The 10,531-nt window shown below is 42.4% G+C and overlaps 1 long non-coding RNA gene across 1 annotated transcript; it reads right to left on the bottom strand.

Moving 5' to 3' along the window:
- Nucleotides 1–3,604: 3,604 nt before the first annotated feature.
- LOC134295335 (uncharacterized) lies at nucleotides 3,605–10,486 on the bottom strand. The gene is made up of 3 exons (XR_010001881.1): nucleotides 9,938–10,486; nucleotides 5,114–5,175; nucleotides 3,605–3,807 (listed from the first exon to the last, which is right to left on the bottom strand). It is a non-coding gene; the product is annotated as an uncharacterized LOC134295335 (long non-coding RNA).
- Nucleotides 10,487–10,531: the final 45 nt, after the last annotated feature.

Raw genomic sequence — 10,531 nt, 5'->3', positions numbered from 1 at the left:
AATAAAGATATTAGATAGAGACTGGCCTCTGTGTAAGGTTATTGGTGCCCTGCTGCCAGGGTTCTGACACAATTGAATATATGGATCATGGATGGCTGAACATGTTTTAAAAGCTCTTGGGTTCCAGTTACTTGCCATTTTTATTTTCCATCTATGCCTCTTGGGGCATTAATGCAAGTGGCAATACTGCTGGTGGCTAACACTTTACATTGCAATATACTACATAGATCAGGCACGGCCAAAGTTGGCCCCTCCAGGTGTTTTGGATTCCGATTCCTGCCATTCCTAACAGCCTCGGGCCCCTTCCTTTTCCCCCTCAGCCGCTTAAGCGGCTGAGGGGGAAAAGGAAGGGGCCCGAGGCTGTTAGGAATAGCAGGAGTCGGAGTCCAAAACACCTGGAGGGGCCAACTTTGCTCATGCCTGTTCTTGAATGAAGTCTTCCTTGCTTTCATTTTGGCAAATATACTATACATTAAAAATGCCAAGACTGTTTCCCAACAGAATGCCTTCCAGCACTATAAGTGGTTAAACCTCTGGTCCTGAGGCCAAGATTTTAGGCAAGCCTTTGCCAGTTCCAGTTTGCTAAAAGCATGGTTGCTGACAAGAGATGCAAAAAAATAATAATAATTAGGGTAATGCATAGTTGTATAGTATCCCAACCTACTGGGGGAAAATGATTCAAGGCCATCATATTATTATGTAAAATTGGAAGCAAACTCATGCAGAGACCGATTGATCTGAGTAGTAATGGTCTCACAATGGATATTGATTTCTCGCCCTCTTTATTCTGTGATGCTGCAATTTCCAAAGGGCAAGATAAAACAGCAAAGAGTCCCATGACTACTTAAAGACTTACAAAAGTTACTGTGGCATAATTTTTCTTGCATTTCATCTAATTTTAACTGGATTTGTGAAAAGTCCGTAGACCTCTCCAAGGTCATGTGGCTGGCATTACTGCATGGAGCGTCGTTACCTTTCCGCAGAAGCGGTACCTATTGATTTACTCACATTTGCATGTTTCGAATTGCTAGGCTGGCAGTGCTAGGTTTGGACTGGCAGAAATGGAGAGATCTGTCATCCTCACGGGTTGGAGATGGGCAGTTCTGCTACTTATAGAGAGAGGTGTCATCTGGGCCCATCCTTGCATTAAATTCACCTCCCATCGGGATTCTGCAATATAAGATCGTCAGCACAGGATTCCAGCTCAGACCATGTGGCTTTAATTTGGGCTTTTCTTCTCATAGGGGGTATGTAGGCATTTATTATCAGCATTTTGTGGTTGTTGAATTGAGTTAGGACAGCCATAGCACTTGACTTTGTCATGGTTTACAAAGAGACTGTGCTGTGTGAACTGGAAAATGAAGCGCATGAAGCCGATTGGCTGAGCCTTCAAACATCTGGGGGTGGATTTGATACTGTTTCTGTTCTGCTGCTGCAGAACATGTTTGGACAAATTTTCATTGCTGAGTATTTCTGGCAAAGAGAGCTGTGTACTGAGAGAGGCCTTGCTATTTTGAGGCCTGTTTGCTCCTGAGAAAAACCAGGACTGTATTCTTCTCTGAAGCAGATTTGTGGACCGAGAAAGGTTTATGATTGTAGACTTATGTAAGTGATCAGAGGTATCATTGTAAATACTAATGTTTTTGATCTCTTGGAATAAGTAAAGTTCCTGTATTTTTGTTCTGCAAACCCAAGTGGCATGTTATTGTTCTGCGGGTGACTTTGGTTTGCAGGCACACGTAAGAGTTTCCATTTATCATCATCAATCCGCTACAGACTTTAAGTGGGGGAGGGGTGTTGTCTTTGCCGTAGCTTGTTGGAGATTAAGATAGATAAACCTCCTTTGGTTGGAGGTTCTGCATTGATTGAATAGGATTGAAACCCATTACTTGATATACCGTCTACCGACCAGGTCTCCTGTAGCAGAATAAAATCATGCTGGGTCAGATATTCTAGGAAAGAGGGATCTTTTATGGAAGACTTCCACGCTGAAATATTCCATGTCAGAATGTTGAATTTGTGCTGGTCTTCAATTTGTCAATTTTGGAAGTGGGCAGGGGTTGCAGTCTGAGAATTCCTTGCGAGGTTGGTATCATTGTGTAAGGTAAGATGGGAATCCTTTACAGCCATGGGTTCTTCTTCTCTGGGAGGAGTTGCTTCATTGCTATGGCTTTTGAGGTGTTACTTCCCTTAGAAGGTATGTGATTTTTGCATCCAGGTAGGCTTCTCTGAGCGTGGGGTAGCTGTTTCTTTGAGCGTTGGGGTCTTCTTAAAATGTTTAAATTCTCCACTTTTGGTTTCGGAGTCTAAGCCATCAATGAGGTCCTTGTAGTGCGCAGAGATTTTCTTAGGTTTCTTGACTGTAGTAGGGGGCACAAGGGGAGAGCTGTGTTGGCAGTGCACTGATTTTGAGCTTTCTCTGCTTCATCTAGTCTGGCCTTTAAGTGATTAATTTGTCGTTGCAGGACTAATGAGCTGGGGACATTTGTTGGAATGGTAGGTAGGCACTGGCTTGTTATAAGGCTCCTAATTCGGTGGTCTTTGAATACCCTATTTATCACAATAGAAATCTTTGCCATAGATGTTCTTTCAATTGCAGGAGATGGGTGGGAACCATAGTCTCTCTGAAAGTCAGAAAGATGCATTAATTTTTGTTTCTGTTCAGTAGCCAATGATAAGAAATAAGATCAGTTTCTCTTATATGGGATGAGAGGATCCTCCTACCAACCTAGCAGTTCAAAAACATGTCAATGTGAGTAGATCAATAGGTACCACTCCAGTGGGAAGGTAACGGCGCTCCATGCAGTCATGCCGGCCACATGACCTTGGAGGTGTCTATGGACAACGCCGGCTCTTCGGCTTAGAAATGGAGATGAGCACCAACCCCCAGAGTCAGACATGACTGGACTTAACGTCAAGGGAAACCTTTACCTTTTACCTATCTGAGTCCACGCTGCTGTATAATTCAGTTCAATGTGGATTTTATATAGCTGTGTGGAAGGGGCCTTTGTGGCTGAAGAGTTGAGCATAAATAAATAAACATTAAAAAAAGTTATCTGGGCAGTTTGATGTCTGCCTTTAGCCCAAATAGCCCTGCCCACAAACCGTGGGATGAATATACATAGGAATATACATAGGAAAATAACCAGTCTCACTGTTTTCTGAAAGCTGTTATCTAATTTCCTTCTGCATTGAGTTGCTGAGGAATTTAAAAGTGCGGGGTATCATTTTCCCCGCTCTCAGTTCCTCCCACTAGTGGATTATTCAACTGATAGCAAAGGGGAAGTAAAAACATGTTTTGTTAAGGTTTCCCTCCACCCCCTATTTGGATATTTAAGTGGGGATACACCCATCACCCGCATAGCCCACATGCTAATACTTGCAACCACCCCTCATTTATTTATATAGACATGTCTGCCTGTGTGGTTTGCAACCCACATTGAATGAGTCAGAATTGGCACAGCAGAGATGAGGACATTGACATGCAGAATCCTTCATCTTTTTCAACATAGATTTAAAGAATGAAAGGAGAATGAGCGATAAAGTCAATCTTTTCATATATGACTGGCCCATATGACTGGACTTGGCCTAGGGAAGGCATGAATGAAGAAATAGATACATAAATTAGAAAACAGAAACTCCTGTATATCTACCCTGGAATCTTTATGTGCTATAAGATGCTGGGAAATACTCTAGGGAGGCTATCCATACTGTACATTTATAGAAGTTTGATCCCACCTTATTTGCCAAGGGACCATCCTTTGGAATCCTCGACTTTGTGCCTCAGGACGAGATGTGGGATTTATTCTGGTGAGTGAATAAGAAATTTCCAACTGAGAAAAAAATAAAACAACAATTCTGCAGGATTCCAATTGAAGTGCTCTCAAACTGCTATAATTTAGTTGGTGTAAGGGACCAGCAATGTGCCATAGTTGTGTCCTTTCTTGTAAACATACCAGAAACCAACAACTCAAGGACTGGCAAAGTCCAGGGATCCCAACTTTGAGTAGCTGACCAAATCTTTTGGATGATAATCATTATCTCATTTGAGTGTACAGCCCTTTCTAAAACTGTTTCCTGAAGGTATGCATTTAAAGAGTTGATTAGTAATGGCAGACAACTTGTCCTTCAGGGATGCTAGCCAGCCTTTAATACCTTGCCCAACTCATCTGGCAGGGATGTTGTTTTCTTGTTGCATCGGCCAGCAGTGGGCTGTTAGATCCTTGATCCAGGACCCATGCATAGCTGCCAACCCTGTTATCATTGTAACCAATAAACAAGTTGTGGCCTTCGGTTATCCCAACATCTTGTGTGAGACTGTTTATTCTGGTTGGTTGCCCTTACCCATGCAACTTCTTGTTTAGGTCTCTCTTAAACTTTCTATAGCTAGGAATACATAAACAGAAGACACACTATTCACAGAATGATATTTGATATTTCACGGAATGATTTTCTGTGTTAAGGGACCTGCTCCAAGGCAGCGACTACACCACTGCCTTGGCCATACAAAACCAAAAATGTCTAAAAGATGTTGCATACGCCAGATTTATCTTACGAGAGGGGAGGAGGGTTTTAGACGTTTATATCGTATTGATTCAAAAATGAATGCAACTAAAATGTCTCTTCTCTCTGCTTGTGTCATGCTTAATTATAACCTTTGTAATTCTGTATTATTAGAGGAACAGGGGAAAAAGAAAAAGAAAATGAAAATAGGTTTGCTTTAAAATACAATTGGGCTGGGCAACTCTTGAAGCTCTAGGGGACAAGTGTGCTTGGACTACCCATGGACTTACCCAAAATAAAAATCAAAGTCAAGGGATTGTCTGGATATGTATGTATGAAGAGCAAGTTAACGCAATTTTAACAACTGCAACCTATTTAAAATATGAAACAAAATGCCTAGAGACTTTTTTTCATCAGATAAAGAGAAGTCTGGAAGAAATTTGGGGGATTTGGAACCACACAAAATGTGACCCTAGGGCCACATTTTGTTCACTTCTAACTTAAATCATGCTTTTTTCCCCCTTTCGTTGCCTTGAAGTTAAAAAAATATTTTGAAATAAGCACATTTTGTTGTAGAATAAATATTTGAAATGTAACAGTAATAACATACACTTCTAACATCAGATGCATGTCAGGACAGCTGCCACGTCAGTACAATGTTTATCCAAAAATCTAGAAAAGAAGAATAATGCAACAATTAGAATTAGACCCACAAGGGATTGAATTCACATACCAGTACAGATATGAAGATACAAGTAGGGTCTACACTATATTTTAAATGAATCTGTTATCCAAATCTCTTGGGACCAGATACTGTATCTTTTTAAATTTTGGGATATTTGCATTTACATAATGAGATACCTTGGAGATGAGACCCAAGTCTGAACATGGAATTCATGCATGTTACATACATACACACACATACACACACGCACATACAGAGTATGAATTTAATTTTATACACAATAATTTTAAATAATTTTGTGCATGAAACTAAATTTGTATACATCGAATCATCAGAAATGTAAAGGTATCACTATCCCAGCCACAAACATGGACAGTTCTGGATTTATGAGTATTTTGGAATTTGGAATTCTGGATAAAAAGCAATGCTCAACCTTGCCACTACTGTTATTATCTGCCATTCACGAAGTGGTCACTTGGTACACTTATAGCTGTGAGTCCCTGGACTTCAATTCCAGTTCTTGCTATAGCACTCTCAGCATCAACAGCTTTGCAGTAGCCAGTCTTCTAATGGAATTGTTACTGTCAATACTTTCCAAATTTAAATTGTCCTCTAATCTTGATGCCTACAATTTCCATGCTCCAAACAATATGTACTTTATGCATAACTTCCAACTGTTCTAAATTGGCAGGGACATTCCTGATTAATTATCCACTGTCACACCACTTTTTCAGCTGACTTTGAAATGACTCCATTTCTCTCTTTCTTTCTCCCACATTCCCACAATCACCCTGTGATTGGAGACAGGCTTCGTAAAAGTGGAGGCAAGAGTATGGACAGTAGGCTTGTCCGATCGATGGAAAAAATGTTTCAATTCTCGTTTCTAAAGTAGGGGGTGCCGGCTCTTCGATGTAGAAATTATTTCTAAATGTTTCACCCAAAATTTTCGGATATTTCTGAAAATTCGTAATGTTTCTAAAATGGCGGACGCGCATGCGCAATCGCCAAAAAACAGGAAACCGGGGGGGGGACTTTTCTGGGGGTCTCCCGCCCTCATTTCTTGAGCTATTCTCATCAAATTTGGTACAGTGGGAGAACACATTCCACACTCTTTGCTCAACAAATTGCAGAATGTTTCCTGTCTCCTATGATCTTTGGTGAATTTTCATAACTTTTTATAATACACTATTTTTCAATATTTGAAGAAACCTGTTCCTGGTTTGAAAGTCTTATTTCCTGTTCAATTGGGTTCTTATCACTGTAAAAGTCCCTCTTCTACTTGTGTAGACTTTGGATTAGAAATGCAGCACACGCCAAGCAATGCCTTGACAGGATTGGCAACGTCCTTTGGAAACTATAAATTGCCTTTGAACCTTTTGATCAGTGGTGCCACTTGCTGACCTTGTGATTGCAAAAATGAAACTCTGGCTGAGGACTTTGGATTAGAAACGCAGCACACACCAAGCAATGCCTTGACAGGATTGGCAACGTCCTTTGGAAACTATAAATTGCCTTTGAACCTTTTGATCAATGGTGCCACTGGCTGACCTTGTGATTGCAAAAATGAAACTCCGGCTGAGGACTTTGGATTAGAAACGCAGCACACGCCAAGCAATGCCTTGACAGGATTGGCAACGTCCTTTGGAAACTATAAATTGCTGTGGACCCTCTATTGAATCAAATCAATGTCTGACTTTGTGATTGCAGAAATAAAACTCAGCCCAAGGCTTGGGATTACAAACGGAGCGGGAGGGAAGCTCAGCGCTTACAGGGACGCAGACGTGCTTAGAAAACTATAATTTTCAAGCTCCCTCCTTTTAAGGCTTGGAAAGAAAGGCTTATGGGGTGATTGCTTTATTCCAGAAAAATTTAAAAAGGAAAGGCAAAAGTTCTCCCTCAGGAGCTCAGCGCTTACAGGGAAGCAGACGTGCTACTTAGAAAAATATAATTTTCAAGCTCCCTCCTTTTAAGGCTTGGAAAGAAAGGCTTATGGGGTGATTGCTTTATTCCAAAAAAGGAAAAATAGAAAGGCAAAAGGTCTACCTCAGGAGAAGGAACCAACCCAAAGCTCAGCACTAGCAGGGAGGGACGCAGACTCCTTTGGGAAAAAAAAATCCCAACATCCACAGCAAGGACTCTGCCCCAAGCCCCAAGCCAATTTCCCCCCAACACAATATCTAAGCACTGCAGCAACCCTCTACCCCCAGTCACTTTGCCCTCTCAGCTTCACGGCGCGCGCGAACCACCCTCTCTCCTCGGTATCCCAACCCAGAATGGCTTGGCTCCGTGCGGAGGCGATTTTTATAGCGATTCTAAACGTGGATGCGGAGGACGCTAGCCCCCACCTTTTTTAGCCATCGTGGAAGACTCTGATTGGCAGGGAGCGGGAGCCATGTTAGGCTGCGCTAGGCTCCCGTTCATGTTAGGTTGCAGAAACAAAAATAATAATAATAATATTTAAAATATATTTTAAAAAATTTGGAGGAAAAAAATTAAGGAAAATTTTAAGACACAATTACAGAATGGGCCAACGATGGATCGTATTACATTGCCAGTAGCGCCCAGGGAAAACGTTTCAATACTTGTGTCAAAAAACGGGAACAATACGAAATAATTACGGTAGGGGAATTTTTACGACAATATGGACAACCCTAATGGACAGCCATTCTCAGCTACTGGCTACATCTGTCCTTCTTACCACATGGTCTTGCCCCCCTATGAGGGATGACTTCCAGTCCACCTGGACTAAAATAGTGGCAAAGATCACAACACTTCATCAGATTACGCTGGGAAGTGTTCAGAGGAACAGAGTTTAGTCTAACTCCATTTTGTAATAAAATTGAGTTTTCCCTATCTTTTAATCACACTGTTTAGTGCACTCAGTTGTCTTGCGTATTTTTCAATGAAGAGGTTTTCATACTGCAGACATTTGGCCCCGCCAACCATCCCTCTTGGTGCTTTTTGGTACTTCAACTCCCACAATTCCCAACAGTTGGGAGGGAGGGCGAGAAAAGGGATGTGAGGGAAACCCATTTGTAATGGCAGCAGCAGAGGCTCTGGTGGTGTTTTGGACTGCAACTCCCACAATTCCCAACAGCAGGGAGGGAAAGAAAAGAGAAGGGAGGGAAACTTATTTGAAAAGGCAACAGCACTGGCCCTCCCAACACAGGACACAGACAAATCACCAAACCTTCCTGCTTGGGTAGCAAAAGGAAATTGCCCAAAAAAGTTTATTTTGACTCCTCCCCCAATTTCTCCTCCCACAAATTGGGTGATCCTAACCTGAGAGCAACTAGTGCTACTTCTTTAGAAATTTGGCAAAACATCCGGAGTTTTGAGAAAAATCAATTTCCTCGCCTCTTCCTGGTACGTTGGAAAAAAATGCTACCCTCAACATTTAAAAGACTCAAAAACTGCACTTTAACCAAAATGAATGTGGTGAACCCAGTGGAATACCGGATTTTAAGTGTAGAACTCAGTGGAATTTAAGTTATGTGATGAAGTGGTAGGTTTCACCCAAGGACAACTGCTAAGCATGGGATGGGATCAAGCGAAGAATCTCATTAAGCAACGAATCCTGGACATAGAGCGCCAATCGGATTTAGCCTGTGCCCCAGCAATTATTATTAGTGAAGCTAATAGATACCTTACCGCCTCCATGACTTATCTAACAAACATGGAGGTGCCTAAACTCCAAATGGCTTTTACCTGGGCAAGATGCCATGCCCTCTTATTGGCTATATTGGAGGGGAGGTATCGGAAAAACCTCTTCAAGGAAAGATTTATGCCCCTATGAGTCCGGACACAGAAACAACTGAGCATGTGCACCTTCAATGCATGTTCTACAGAGACCTTCAAACTAATCTCATTACACCATGGCTTCTAAAATATCCAGGGTGCACTGAAAAATATTACTCCACCCTGCTGCATTCGGACTCTAGCACTACAATAACTTACAGTATTGTTAAGTTTTGTGCTGCAGCAATTAAAATTAGAGGGATGATGTAGCTAGAGCAACCTGTTATAGCTGAAATGCTACTAGACTTGTAATGCGCCCCTCCTGCCCCCTTTAGTGCCCCTCCTCAGTGCTTTGACCCCCTCCTATCACCCCCCCTTCCATACCTGCTACATTGACCTGTGTTTTTAAACTGTATTTAAAACTGTTTTCTAATCTCTCTTTTTAATAACTGCTTCGCTAGGGAACTGTGTTTCCCCTTCTCGGGGCATTTGTGCCCCACTTTGTGCTGGTCATGGACCATAATAAAGAATGAACTCTTGTCCGTTTGAGGCAAGTGTGAATGTTGCAATTGATCTTAACACCGAATAGCCTTGCAGCTTCAAAGCCTGGCTGCTTTCTGCCTGGGGGAATCCTTTGTTGGCAGATGATTAGCTGGCCCTGATTGCTTCCTACCCGGAATTCCCATTTTCTGAGTGTTGTTCTTTATTTACTGTCCTGATTTTAAAGTTTGGCTTTTTTTAGTAGTGGTAGCCAGATTTTGTTCTGTTGAAGTTGTCCACATGCTTGTGGATTTCAATGGCTTCCCTGTGTGGTCTGACATGGTACCCTGTAGAATTAAGGCAGTTTGATACCGCTTTCACTGCCACGGCTATGGAATCACTTCTAAGGCACACCAGCACTCTTTGGCAAAGGAGACTAAAGCCCTTGTGAAACTACAATTCTCAGGATTCCATAGCAGTTAAAGTGGGGTCAAATAGCATTATTTATACAGTATAGATGAGGCACCCTACCTTACTTAAAGTAGCCTAAATATTCATTTGCCCTGCGTTTTTCGGGCTGTATGGCCATGTTCCAGAAGCATTCTCTCCTGACGTTTCACCCACATCTATGGTTGGCATTCTCTGAGGCTGTGAAGTTTGTTGGAAAACTAGGCAAGTGGGGTTTACATATCTGTGGAGAGAAAGAACTCTTGTCTTGTCGAAGGCTTTCATGGCTGGGATCACAGGGTTGTTGTATGTTTTCCGGGCTGTATGGCCATGTTCCAGAAGTATTCTCTCCTGACGTTTCGCCCACATCTATGGCAGGCATCCTCAGAGGTTGTGAGGTATGAGGTACCCAACTCTTGTCTGTTGGAGGAAAGTGTGAATGGCGCAATTGGTCACCTTGATTAGCATTGAAAAGCCGTGCAGCTTCAAAGCCTGGCTGCTTCCTGCCTAGGGGAATTCTCTCAGCAAGGCCATGAAAGCTTAAGCGGCTAAGGGGGGAAAGGAAAGAGCCTGAGGTTGTTAGGAATGGCGGGAGTTCAAGTCCAAAACACCTCGAGGGCCCAACTTTGCCGTAAACGAAGGGAGGGGGCGAAGGCAGGCGAGCAGCGCCTCAGAAGG

Source organism: Anolis carolinensis, chromosome 1 (assembly GCF_035594765.1).
Source record: "Anolis carolinensis isolate JA03-04 chromosome 1, rAnoCar3.1.pri, whole genome shotgun sequence".
Taxonomy (NCBI): domain Eukaryota; kingdom Metazoa; phylum Chordata; class Lepidosauria; order Squamata; family Dactyloidae; genus Anolis; species Anolis carolinensis.
This window is presented reverse-complemented; position numbering and strand designations above follow the sequence as displayed.